We start from the raw sequence: 13574 nt of genomic DNA on the forward strand, positions 1-13574 counted from the left end.
AAGCAAGCAAGGTGGTACTCTATGGCATCTTTCTGTATGCCCGCACAGATCCGGGCAGTGCTTTAGTACTACACAAACACTGCTGTTAGTTACAAAAGCAAAGTGCCCCACAAAGAACCAGTACTGGGCAAACCAGTTGGCCAAGGAAATGGAGGTTGTTGTAAGGAAAAACTTTGGTGTACCCAAAGAAAAGCCAAGAGGATCTGTCCCTGCCCTCTGCAAATGCCTGAGAGAGGAGGAAAAGCTATTTAAGGTAAACACTGGCATCAGAAGAAAAATAAATTATAACCTGTCTCCACAACTCAGGCTGCAGAGGAAAGATCTGTCACCATCAGAGTGTCCTGATGTCCTGTGAAGTCACTGATCTCCTCAGGGAAGTCTTGATGGCCGGGAACCTTTTGGTGAGCTTCAGCCTGGAGCTGCCGGTACGTGGCAGTCACTGCCGGGCAGGGGCTGGCACGTTATCACAGCGCTCCCTCCAATGAGCAGAGCAGCAGCTGCTTATGGCAGCAAACAATCAACCATTCTCCTGGAGCTGGCAGCCTGTGGGCATCCTCGAGATAAGCTGCTGGCTGAAACTGGATCCTGGACACTGATGATGTCTGCAACATCCATCAGACAATAAAATCAATTTATCTCTTTCTCGTGGAGGGGAAAATACCCAGAAGGATTAGGCCTGGGAATTGCCTCCCAGTGACATCTCAGAAAAGAGTCTTGTGGGCAAAAATAATGTAGCCCAGGCAGAGCTGTCCAGTGTGCAACACTAGAAGCCATTCTGGTCTCATTAACAAGGAGGAGCGAGTGAGAACCCAGAAGAGGCAGTGACCAGAGACGTTGCATCTGGCAAACCTCAGTGAGTCATGCAGCCCCTGAAGGTGCTGAGGAAGTGGGTAGAGAAATAGCAGCAAGTGATGCAGCAAAGGTTACCCCCAGAAACTACCCCCCACACCCTAGGATGCCTGGAGGCCTGATTTGGGCTGGTGGCTGCCTCCTGGCCATCAGCTTCCCGGGCAGATGAGCCTCCAGCCCACGCACAGGATCTTTCCTCTAACTTTCCTCCGTTTAAATCCAGTTTTATACTCTACAAACAGGCCTGGTAGCCTGCAGTCACGTCCTGGCCTTAAGATTTCTGGTGCTCCAGATACAGCTGTCGGAGGAGATTGCAGTGACCCTGGTTATTCCCTGGTTAGCTGTAGTAAAAATGGTATGTCCATGTCTACTCAGCTATACCTTTTTCTGCTGATGATTTTTCTTGCTGGAGAAATCTAAGCATGCATTTCTTCTTCCTACTCATGAGGGGTTGCCTAGTGCCGGGATAGTCTTACTGATGTCCATGGAGTGACAGATGGATTAGAAAAGTAAGAGTTCCAAGGACTCTTAGCCCTGCCAGGGTTCTCCACATCCTCCACCTCTTTTTCTTTTTTCCTGGCTGTACAGCATTGCTGGGGTTCACTCAGGCCTTCAAGGGCTGCTCTCTCTTGCAGGGAGCATGGCAGCAACCGTTGGGAGATAAGCAGAGCTCCGCCAGGAAAGATCCTGATGGGGCTGTGGGAGCTCATCTGCCAGAGCTCACCAGGCTCTACTCAGGTGGAAGGATACTCCAGGTGCCAGAGCAGCTAGTGCCTCCTCCAAGCACTGCTGTTCACCAGGACCTGGATTAGCCTGAGTAACACCTTTTATAGAGGACCAGCGGAGGTGCTTCATCAGACCACAGAGTGTCTAATGTATTTTTTGTCCATGTACACTCACATAATTATTGTACAGCCCAAGAGTGATGGAGTCAGGGTCCTGACCAGGAACTGAACCCACTTTTTCTAAAAGTAATGTGTTATGTGCATGCAGAGTGATGGCATACAGCACCACCAGAAATATTTATAAACTGAGTAAAGGACTGTGTTTTCTTTTAAATGAACTCAGCTAATAAGCAGAGGGATCTAACATTAATCAAAAGGAATTAAGTCCTTTCAGACAGTCATTTAGACAAAGTAAGGAGAGGGTAATGAAGGAGAGAGTAGCTGTTGAAACACTGAGGGCTTAAATTGGTGGGAACTAAGTAATAATGGAAATCTGATTTCTTTTTTTTCAACAGCCAACTTTTCTTTAGCAAAGAAACATAGCCTAGCCTCTGAGAAGTGATGAAGTAGGTCATCAGGATTTGTGGGATTATGTTTCTGGAGCTCCTGAATCCAGAGTCAGATTTTTTTGGGTCTCTGATGCTGCAACAAGGAATTACTTGATATAAATAGCTGTACAAAACAAAACATTTCAAGGGCAGTGAGGTTCTGAGGTTCTGATTGCCTTGCTCAGCTGAGGCTGGCAGACATTGCAAAAGACCTCACCACTGCTTTGTTATTATACATAGAATACATAGAATAAACCAGGTTGGAAGAGACCTTCAAGATCATCGCGTCCAACCCATCAACCAATCCAACCCACCTAAACAACTAACCCATGGCACCAAGCACCCCATCAGGTCTCCTCCTGATCACCTCCAATGATGGTGACTCCACCACCTCCCTGGGCAGCCCATTCCAATGGCCAATCACTCTCTCTGGATAGAACTTCTTCCTAACATCCAACCTAAACCTCCCCTGGTGCAGCCTGAGACTGTGTCCTCTTGTTCTGGTGCTGGCTGCCTGGGAGAAGAGACCAGCCTCTGCCTGTCTACAACCCTCCTTCAGGTAGTTGTAGAGAGCAATAAGGTCACCCCTGAGTCTCCTCTTCTCCAGGCTAAGCAACCCCAGCTCCCTCAGCCTCTTCTCAAAGGGCTTGTGTTCCAAACCCCTCACCAACTTTGTTGCCCTTCTCTGGACTCGTTCCAGCAAGTCAACATCCTTCCTAAACTGAGGGGCCCAGAACTGGACACAGTACTCAAGGTGTGGCCTAACCAGTGCAGTGTACAGGGGCAGAACGACCTCCCTGCTCCTGCTGGCCACACTGTTCTTGATGCAGGCCAGGATGCCATTGGCCCTCTTGGCTGCCTGGGCACACTGCAGGCTCATGTTCAGCCTATTGTCAACCAGTACCCCCAGGTGCCTCTCTACCTGGCCACTCTCCAGTCGCTCTGACCCCAGCCTGTATCTCTGCATGGGGTTGCTGTGGCCAGTGTGCAGAACCCAGCACTTGGATATTAGTGGGACTGCAGCAGTCAAATGCATAGGATGAGCCTGGAAGTTTTGAAAAACCTGTCTGCTCTTCCTGAGTAGGGCACCATGGAGCACAGAGGTGAAGGGACTTGCCCAGAATCAGAGAGCAGGTTATAAGGCAACTTGGGCAGTGAGATCAGATCCTCTCATGGCCACATGTTCCTGTTGCATACACAGATAGGCAGGGCTCTTTAGGGCTTTTAGACATTGCATACCTTTTTGGCCTGGTTACTGCAGACTTAAGCCTCGACTTCCATCAGCGCCATGCTTCCCTCCCAAATGGGAGACTCTTCCTTTCACTTCTTCTTTCCCCAGCTGCACATAGCCCTGAGGCAAACCACCAAGAAGGCAAGTTCTTCTTTGCAGCTTCCTCAGCAGAGTTATGAAAGCAATTAAATAGTTTACGTGCCTGCCTCCTTCCAGATTTTACCTCTTAAGACTTTATGTAGGGTGCATTTCTACCAAAATTAACAGCTAACTACATTGACAGTGGCCTCTGGATCTGCTGACCCACCCTCCTAGCTCCAGTGTGTACACACACTGTGCTGGGGCAGCATGGCTGTCACCACCCTTCAATCAACACAGGTCTTTGCAGAAGTCAGAATCAACATACCAATGTTTCACAGAATCACAGGATGACAGAGCTATCAGGGTTGGAAGGGACCTCAAATATCATCTAGTTCCAACCCCCCTCCCATGTGCAGGGGCACCTCACACTAGATCAGGTTGCTCAGAGCCCCATTCAGCCTGGCCTTAAAAACTTCCAGGGATGCAGATTCCACCACCTCCCTGGGCAACCTGTTCTAGTGTCTCGCCACCTTCATGGGGAAGAACTTCCTAACACCCCATCTGAATTTACCCACTTCTAGTTTTGCTCCATTCCCCCTAGTCCTATCACTACCTGGCATCCTAAAAAGTCCCTCACAACTTTCCTGTAGCCCTCCTTCAGATACTGGAAATCCACAATAAGGTCTCCTTGGAACCATCTGTTTTCCAGACCAAATAACCCCAACTCTCTCAGTCTATGCCCACAGGAGAGGAGCTCCAGCCCTCTGATCATCCTCATGGCTCTTCTCTGGACACGCTCCAGCATGTCCATGGGAAGCTGAAGTAGCTGCCTTCACTGAGTGCCCTGGAGGATGCTGTCTCTGCTGGACACATTCCTTGCTGTTTTGAGCAGCTATTCCAGCTTCCAGGTAGGAGCCTGTTGACATTAATCAAAGCCACACATATGACAAGGGGCAGTCAGAAATTATTTGAGGATATTTTAAAACTGCAATTAGTTTTTAGTGCTTTCTCTTGAGATCAGCCAGTCTCTGCCCAGGCATGAAGCAGCTGTTCTCACTTCCCCCTGTGCCACCCTGGTCCCAGGAGGGGGCTGGGCACTCAGCTCCCAGGGATCCAGGAGATCAGGATGCTCAGCTTCCCCAGCACACTTGTATAAAGAAGCAGGGCAGTGGGCAGGGGCACACACTACAACACCTGGCACAGCATGCAGGAGTCCCTTGGTGGGTGCCTGCCCTTCATCATGCACTGCAGTCTCATGGTGATGCCTTATCCTCCAGACCCTTGCTGATACACACAGGTGATTTGACACGCAGTGAGGGAACATGGGGGCATTACAACAACCACATGCATGGGGCCATCTCCTCCTCTGTCTCTGCCATCCACCTGAGTCCCTCCTTCCCTCCCTACCTCTCATTTAGCTCTGTAGGGCTCAGTTCAAAGCACTCCTTCAGGGTGAAGATGCCTTCCAGTAAGTCTGCAGGAATGACCCATGAATTCTTCAGCACCCCTCATAGATGGGGACCCCTGTATAACCCTCTCAAGTTCCTAGACTTGATGGAGGGGTGGCAGCTCATCTACAGAAGATTTTCTATATGCACTTTACCATTTGATATTTCTTTCAGAAGCCTTTACTCTGAATGAGAAGCTGCCTGTGTTTACTGTGCCTGAGCACGTCTCGCCCACAGGCTACACCTCAGAGCTCTCACAGTGCATCCATCTCATAGTCTCTGGGAAGACTGTAGTTAATAAAGTGCATTGCAAACTGAAGAGGGTCACAACTTCCCTAACACTGGAATTACTGAATTTGTCTCCTTAAGCTTATTTCTTCAGCTTCCTCCCTGTTTATAACAAAATAGTCTTACCAAATCACTAGGGATCACAGGATGTTAGGGGTTGGAAAGGACCTCTGAAGATCATTGAGTCCAGCCACCCTGTCAGAGCAGGACCATAGAATCTAGCACAGGTTGCTCAGCAATGCATGCAGATGGGTCTTGGCAGTCTCCAGAGGAGACTCCACAACTCCTCTGGGGAGCCTGTTCCAGTGCTCTGTGACCCTCAGTGAAGAAATTCCTCCTCATGTTGAGGTGGAATCTCCTGTGCTGTAGTTCAGATCCATTACCCCTTTTCCTATCACAGGGTGCAACTGAAAAGAGCCTCTCTCCTCCCTCTTGACACCCACCCCTCAGATATTTAAAAACATTTATTAAATCCTTTCTCAGTCTTCTCTTCTCCAGACTAAGCAGCCCCAGGGCTCTCAGCCTCTCCTCACAGGCCAGGTGCTCCAGTACCTTAATCATCCTGGTAGCCCTCCGTTGGACTCTCTCCAGTAGATCCCTGTCCCTCTTGAACTGGGGAGCTCAAAACTGGATGCAATATTCCAGATGTGGCCTCACTAGGGCAGGGAGGGGCAGCTAAGCTTTCCAAGAGCAAGTTGAGAGAAAAGGCAGGCATATGTTCCACCTCAGCTCTGTTCCTGGCTCCATGTGTGGGTTTGGGCAAGCCATGCATGGGTAAGATGCACATAAAGTCCTAGGCAGCACTGTCTGCCTCTGGCCAAAAACAATCTGATAGCCACAGGGTATGTTGTGTGATTCCTGTGGTCTTAGGTGTTCTGGGAGAGAAGGTGTGCCCATTGTGCACTGGGACACGAAGGGCCTTGGGACTGAAGTACTGCTCACCTTCCCTTCCCAGCATGGCTGTTGCAGCTGCTCAGGAATAAGAAGCTTTACAGCTCTTGGGAGCAACTTAAAGACATTCCCTATCTGCTCAGACATGTCCTGCAAGCTAAAAGTGAGCCTGGAAGGGACTGTATGGCTGTTGAAATTTCTTACCTCTAAGACAATCAGGCACAGGAGAGAGAAGAGAAGCGAAGCCTGACTATGCTGCTGAGCAGGCAGCAGACCAGGCAGGGCAGAGAATTTGCAGTCCCTGTTTCTGGGCTTGTTTCTGAGTTTCTCTTTGTATTTTCTCTTGTGAGTTTGTGAATTACCAAGGGAGACTTCTGCTGCTACCCACATAAAGCCCTGTGTCAGGGGCTCAGAGGAGGCCTGTGGCAGAGGGGGAAATTTTAGATAGGTCCTCTCAATGCCCATGGAGCTGTCTGAGCAGCATCTGAGTGTCCTCCAGCCCAGCATCCTCCGTTTTCACCCCAAACCCACCTGCACAGTATTCCCCCTCATGCTTTCTGACAACATGTGTATGGACCTCTGCTCCCCAAGGGGTTAGTTCCTGCCGTTGGGGTGACCGGTGACACAGCCACCTGCACTTTGGCTCCCACCCACGCACCCCATTTGCTCAGCCTGGGACACCCACTCACTGCCACAGCTCTGCACCCTGGTGCTAAAAATCACAGTAGTGAAACCAAAGATTGTGCGGTACAGGGTGCAGAGCTGTGTGCGGGGCGAGAGGCAGGGAGGGGACCAGGCTGGCTGTGGCCAGCAGGTGGCATTGCCACGCTCACCGCCCTGGACCGGGAAAGCAGGGAAACAGTCTTGTCTTGTCTTTTCTTTTCTTTTCTTTTCTTTTCTTTTCTTTTCTTTTCTTTTCTTTTCTTTTCTTTTCTTTTCTTTTCTTTTCTTTTCTTTTCTTTTCTTTTCTTTTCTTTTCTTTTCTTTTCTTTTCTTTTCTTTTCTTTTCTTTTCTTTTCTTTTCTTTTCTTTTCTTTTCTTTTCTTTTCTCTTCTCTTCTCTTCTCTTCTCTTCTCTTCTCTTCTCTTCTCTTCTCTTCTCTTCTCTTCTCTTCTCTTCTCTTCTCTTCTCTTCTCTTCTCTTCTCTTCTCTTCTTCTCTTTTCATTTTCTTTTTATTTCCTTTTTTCTTTTTATTTCCTTTTTTCTTTTCTTTCCTTTTTTCTTTTTCTTTTCTTCTCTTTTTTCTTTTTCTTTTCTTCTCTCTTCTTCTCTTTTCTTTCCCTTTTCTTTCTTTATTCTTTTTCTTTTCTTTCTTTATTATTTTTTTCTTTCTTTTTTCCCCTCTTCTCTTCCTCTTCCCTTTCCCTTCCCCTTTCCTTCCCCTTCTCTTTCCCTTCCCTTCCCTTCCCTTCCCTTCCCTTCCCTTCCCTTCCCTTCCCTTCCCTTCCCTTCCCTTCCCTTCCCTTCCCTTCCCTTCCCTTCCCTTCCCTTCCCTTCCCTTCCCTTCCCTTCCCTTCCCTTCCCTTCCCTTCCCTTCCCTTCCCTTCCCTTCCCTTCCCTTCCCTTCCCTTCCCTTCCCTTCCCTTCCCTTCCCTTCCCAAAATAAGCATATAAACCATGCAAACCCTAAAGAAGGAACGCTGCCCTGTTTAATTCCAGAAAACAAAGGGCTGGGTGTGCAATATGCCAAGCATTATTACATCTTCCTAACCTGAGGAGCTGAGGGTACTCAGTGCCCTGGGTAAGGCCCCAAGAGGGCCACATATCTCTTGTGCAGCATCTCAGAGTGCCTGTGAGGTGACAAAGAATTGTGCTGGATGCTGAGCACAGCCTGCTTGCCTGCCAAGCTCCTACATTTCACCCTGTGTCGCCGAAGCCCTGCCTGAGCAAAGCACTGCTCAGGGAAGACAAACTGTGCCTTCAAAAGCAAGTGAGTCAGCAAAATAAGGCTGACTAAGCATTTCCCTGTTAGATGCCGGACATCCAGAACAAAGCATCAATGACTTTGCATTTATTAGGAGAATTACTGGGAAGGCTACAAGCTGGAAGCCTTGAAGAACCCCCACACTCTCTTTCAAATGTAACAACTAGGTTCAAGTGATAAAGATTTCAATTCCTTCCCTCCCAGAGAGAGGCAGATTTGTCCTGGAGAAGCTTAAAACATTATAGTCTGTCATCTCTTAAATACTATTCCAACATGTCACAGAGTCAAGCATGTTATATTTCACACATACCATTTATGATTAACTGCTGTCTGTAGATGAACTTGTTTATTCCTTGGCTTTAAAAGCAGAGACCTTGAAAGATGAAATGGGAAATCAGCCTGGGGTTGGCTCCAGTGGGTGTTTATGACAATAGCTTTGCTGGTACAGAAGATTAGAAGGCATTTGAAATGTCAGGCTTTTGGATTGTTTTGTTTTGTTTTGTTTTGTTTTGTTTTGCTTGGTGTTTTTGTTTTGGTTTAGTTTCTTTTAAGTTTGTTTTTTTTGATTGCTTATTTTTGGGGGGGGTTGGGGGTTTTTGCTGATCTGTTCCTGGTAGGTTCAAAAATGGTTAGAAAAGCATGGGAGAGAAAAAAAAACCAAACAGGTTTGTGGTTGAGGCACATAATTTCCTGGTGTGGTCATCACCTCTATGTGACTTTGAACAGATCCCTCAGAGAGAAAAGTGAGAATGGAGCATCCATGACTCCTCTTTCTAAGCCAAGTTTAACTCCCAGTGACAGAAAACCTTGAGTCAGGGTCTTCCCCTGATTTCTGGGGGCAGGTCACCAACTGGCTGGAGGGCCAGGCCCAGAGAGTGGTGGTGAATGGTGCCACAACCAGCTGGCAGCCAGTCAAGAGAGGTTGTAGCCAGGTGGGGGTCAGTCTGTTCTCCCAGGCAACCAGCACCAGAACAAGAGGACACAGTCTCAAGTTGTGCCAGGGGAAGTTCAGGCTGGATATTAGGAAGAAGTTCTTCACAGAGAGAGTGATTTGCCATTGGAATGAGCTGCCCAGGGAGGTGGTGAGTTGCCGTCCCTGGAGATCTTCAAGAAAAGACTGGATGAGGCACTTAGTGCCATGGTCTAGTTGATTGGATAGGGCTGGGTGATAGGTTGGACTGGATGATCTTGGAGGTCTCTTCCAACCTGGTTGATTCTATGATTCTATGAAATACCCTGGACTTCCCTGAAGGTGGTTGTGTAGGTTCTCCTTACAGCTGATGAAGGGTGACTAATCCTACCTCCTTTGGGATAGGATGAAGTGTTCTTTGGGAGAACCTGCTAAAAAGAACATTTTGGAAGAGAGATTGTTGACTTAGCTTAGCTGCCTAATTTTGAGATGGCTGAAGATGGCTAGCATGAGTCCTAGCTTTAATGTTCCCAGGATCTTGCCTTTGAATTAGGAATAACTATCCCTCCTCCTGTCTCATCCCTTTGTATATTAAGATAGTCCCAGAAGGGATCAATTCCTACAGTACAGTAGAAGCCTCCAGCATGCTTGTGTGCCCGCTCATGCACACACATGGCAGAGCTCTACAGGCATCTCTAGCAGCTCTTGGCTGCATCAAGCCTTTTGGTACATGCCTTGTGGGATCACAAAGGTTTGGTCAGCTCTGCTCCAGGCACTGTGTGAATGTGGGAATATGTAGTTACAGTGATGGCAAGAGCACGGCGACGCTGGTTTGCAGGCATGTACCTCAGCTAGATGACATGAGACACCTTATTGTTGACTCCTACCTTGGTGGCCAGTGTTGGACAACACATTTACTGGCAGCCCATGAGCACTCTGTGCCAGGGCTGAGAGTGCCTGTGCAGGAAGCTGGTTGCTGGGTGCAGCTCTGCCATAGCTGTAGAAATCCCCTCAAAATGGACATCAAAAGGACCACAGAAAGAAACATCTCCCAAGAGAATCATAGAACAGTTTGGGTTGGAAGGGACCTTTAAAGGTCACCTAGTCCAACTTGTCTGCAATGAGCAGGGTGGAAAAGGACTTGGGGATACTGGTGGATCCTCAGAAGGCTGATTACATCTCAGGCTGCATGAAAAGAAGCATAGCCAGCAGATCAAGAGAGGTGATTCAGCCACTCTAGTCTAGTGAGATCTCAGTGGTTTGTGTTCAGCGCTCAGGCCCTCAACACAAGAAAGACTTGATGGAACAAGTCCAGAGGAGTGTCACAAAAATGATCAGAGGGCAGTAACACCCATCCTATGAAGACAGAGAGAGCTGGGGTTGTTCAGCCTGGATAAGATAAGGCTCTGAGGAGACCTTATACCAGTCTTCTAGTAACTGAATGGTCCTACAGGAAAGCTGGGAGGGACTGTTTACAAAGGCATGTAAGACTAGGACAAGGGGCAATGGTTTAAAACTAGAGAAGGGTAGATAGAGATTGGACATTGGGAAGAATTTCTTTATTATGAGGGTCATAGAACAGCAGAACAGGTTTCCCTGGGAGGTGGTGGAGGCCCCATCACTGGAGATGTTCAAAGTCAGGTTTGATGTGGCTCTGAGCAACCTGATACAATTGGGGATGTCCCTGCTTAGTGCAGGGGGGTGTGTGTGTGACAAGATGACCTCTGGATGTCCTTTCCAACCAGTGCATTCTATGATTCTATGATTCTGTGATTCTATGGTTCTATGATCTTCAGCTTGATCGGGTTGTTCAGAGCCACATTTAACCTGACTTTGAATGTTGCCAAAGATGGAGCATCAACTACCTCTCTGGGCAGGAGGTCCTACCTCTCCACAGCTCAGCTTTCACATAAATATACCCTGAAGATAGAAAAAAAATAAATAAAAGTAGCTATGACCAAATTATGGTTTCAAAGACAGTCTCTGGTCATTGAGGGAGAGCTGGAAGTACAAATATAGAGTCACAGAGCAGTCAGTTAGTGTGCACAGAGACTGTATTGATGGACATGTTAAAAATATCTGGATGGCTGTAAGCCATAAACCATTTTGTGTCTAAAATGGGATTTCATTTCCTTTCCTTTTGTTTTGGTTCCAGTTTTTATGAGGGACTCTTTCCATTATTACCTATGTCAATGCTTTACATTTCAGCTGTCATGAGGTAGGGAGGATTTTTTATCTGCTAAGGTGCACACAGTGACATTTTAAATGGTATGATACAGACAAACTTGCAGGTACAGCACAAGCCCTATGAGGAGAGGCTGAGGGAGCTGGGATTGTTTAGCCTGGAGAAGAGGAGGCTCAGGGGTGACCTCATTGCTCTCTACAACTACCTGAAAGGTGGTTGTAGCTGGGAAAGGGTTGGTCTCTTCTCCCAGGCAACCAGCACCAGAACAAGGGGACACAGTCTCAAGCTGCACCAGGGGAAGTTTAGGCTTGAGGTGAGGAGAAAATTCTTCACACAGAGAGTCGTTCGTCATTGGAATGTGCTGCCCAGGGAGGTGGTGGAGTCACCGTCCCTGGAGGTGTTCAAGAGGGGATTGGACGTGGCACTTGGTGCCATGGTCTAGTCATGAGGTCTGTGGTGACAGGTTGGACTCGATGATCTTTGAGGTCACTTCCAACCTTAGTGATACTGTGATACTATGATACTGTGGTTCATTGCTGCAGAGTTGCAGAGTCTACTGCACTGAAGAGCAGAAAGCTCAACACATCACCTCTCCCTCCAGCTCTGCAGGGAGCTGGTCTGTCCTGGGGAAGAGCAAAGGGTTAAAAATCATAATGTCCTAGAAAAGGTCAGGTTGGAAGGAGCTTCTGGAGATTACCTGGTGTGACTTTCCCTTGAAAGCAGGAACTTAGATTGGATCTTCTAACTTGCCAAGCACTGTAGCAGCCATCCACTTTTCCTCAGAGGTTGCTCAGAGCCCTATCAAAGTGTCTTTTGAACTGGGAGCATCAAAACTGGATCAGGCCTATGAACTGTGTAGAGTAGTGCTGCAGGGGCATGCTGCTGACTTAGATTTGGGAAGCTGCATTTCTCCTTCTCAGAAACACTTTGGAAGGCTGATTTCAGGGGACAGGTACATAGTAATATGTGTGGATCTGTTTGGGAGCAAATAATTGATATACACTGGATATGTGTATCCAATAAAGGATAATCTGTTGGATGCAACAAGACTATTGCAAAAGAAGCAGGAGAATATAAAAGTCTTCTGACCAGGAGCTACAAGTCTTTTAAGTGATCATCCAATGAGTTAAACCTTTCCTTCAAAGCAGCCAGTTGTATTTCAGCATATAAATGCAGTGCATTCCTCAAAATGAATGTAAGAATCAGGAAGCTTCTACCAAAGGTCCCCAATTAGCTTCTGGACAGAGTTTCACATTGCAAAATTCCAAGACATTGTGTGAAGAGAGCAGGTAGATCTTCTCTAGCGTAATGGTGGTCCTTTGTGAGACGTGACAGCTAACTTCCTAATTAATCTTTGAAATGTCAGAGCCTGCTGGAAGTAATTGGGCCTGACAGTTCAAGGGCTAATTAACTTCAAACTTTGCATTTTCTCTTGCTTCCTCCACAGTTCTAGGTCACTTGTTTACTTAAAAAAAAATCTTAAACACAGTTTGTAATGTTCTAGAGTGTGTTCATATCTGCTCTTCTGGACATGAAGTTTAAGACTGAAGGTGCTAGGTTGTGTGTGTGGCACCTTTTGAATCCTCCTGGAGTATCTTGACTTCACAGGAGAAGAAAGCTGCTATAATCAGAGGGCTGGTCCCTGGGGAGCAGCTCATTGCACAGGATGCTGGCTACAGCCTCTTGGGGCCTCCTGTTTGCTAGGAGGTGTCAGCAGTACCTAGGAGCAGGGATCAGGTTGTATTCCTGAGGCCCGGCATCCTATTGAGTGCAGCCGGTGTCAGTCATCATCATTCCCATCCCAGCGAGGCAGCAGAGAGCAGTTTCCAGGGGCTTGTAGCTCTGCAGTTGCACAGCTCAACTTCATGTGAGCAGCGTTATGTGTGCTACGACCTGCTGTCTCGGCAAGCCTCCGCTGGCCTCCTGCATCAGGTCTCCTGGGGCTAGTGTCCCATTTGTCTTTCTCTCTCTGCAGTCTTGTTTGACCCTTGGCTGAAAAAAGATGAAGGACTTTTGCAGCAAATCCCATCTCCTGCTGGCTGTGCCCATGCTGAATGACCTTGTGGCTATTACTAGCAATGCATGAAAAGCCTTTTTTCTGGTTGACAGGCTCAGTCTCTGCTAGCACACGGATGCAGAGCATGACTTTGTGAAAGCAGTGTGTGTAGACTGCTGAGCTGACCCCTGCATCTCTTTGCTTCCACATGGCAAATTTACAAGGATGAGCGAGGCAAAGAGCTACTTGGGAGGCATTTCCCATAGGCACACCTGCACCAGGAGCCAAGGGGCTGCCTGCAGGCTCTCTGGCAGGAGAAGCCCAGCAGTGGAGCAAGGTCCTTCGCCAGCTGCTGACCTCTGCCAGCACTGCCTGGGTCCCTGCTGGGGCATGAGCACAGAGCAGCAGCAGCCCTCTGCTACCTCCTGCTCACAGGGATGGAAGTCACAAGGGCCAAATTAATTCAGTCTCTTTTTGCCTCAGGCCTAGCTGTCGTG

The sequence above is a fragment of the Melanerpes formicivorus genome, unplaced genomic scaffold (assembly GCF_026170545.1).
Source record: "Melanerpes formicivorus ecotype bairdi unplaced genomic scaffold, bMelFor1.0.p_v2 SCAF_1, whole genome shotgun sequence".
Classification (NCBI taxonomy): Eukaryota; Metazoa; Chordata; class Aves; order Piciformes; family Picidae; genus Melanerpes; species Melanerpes formicivorus.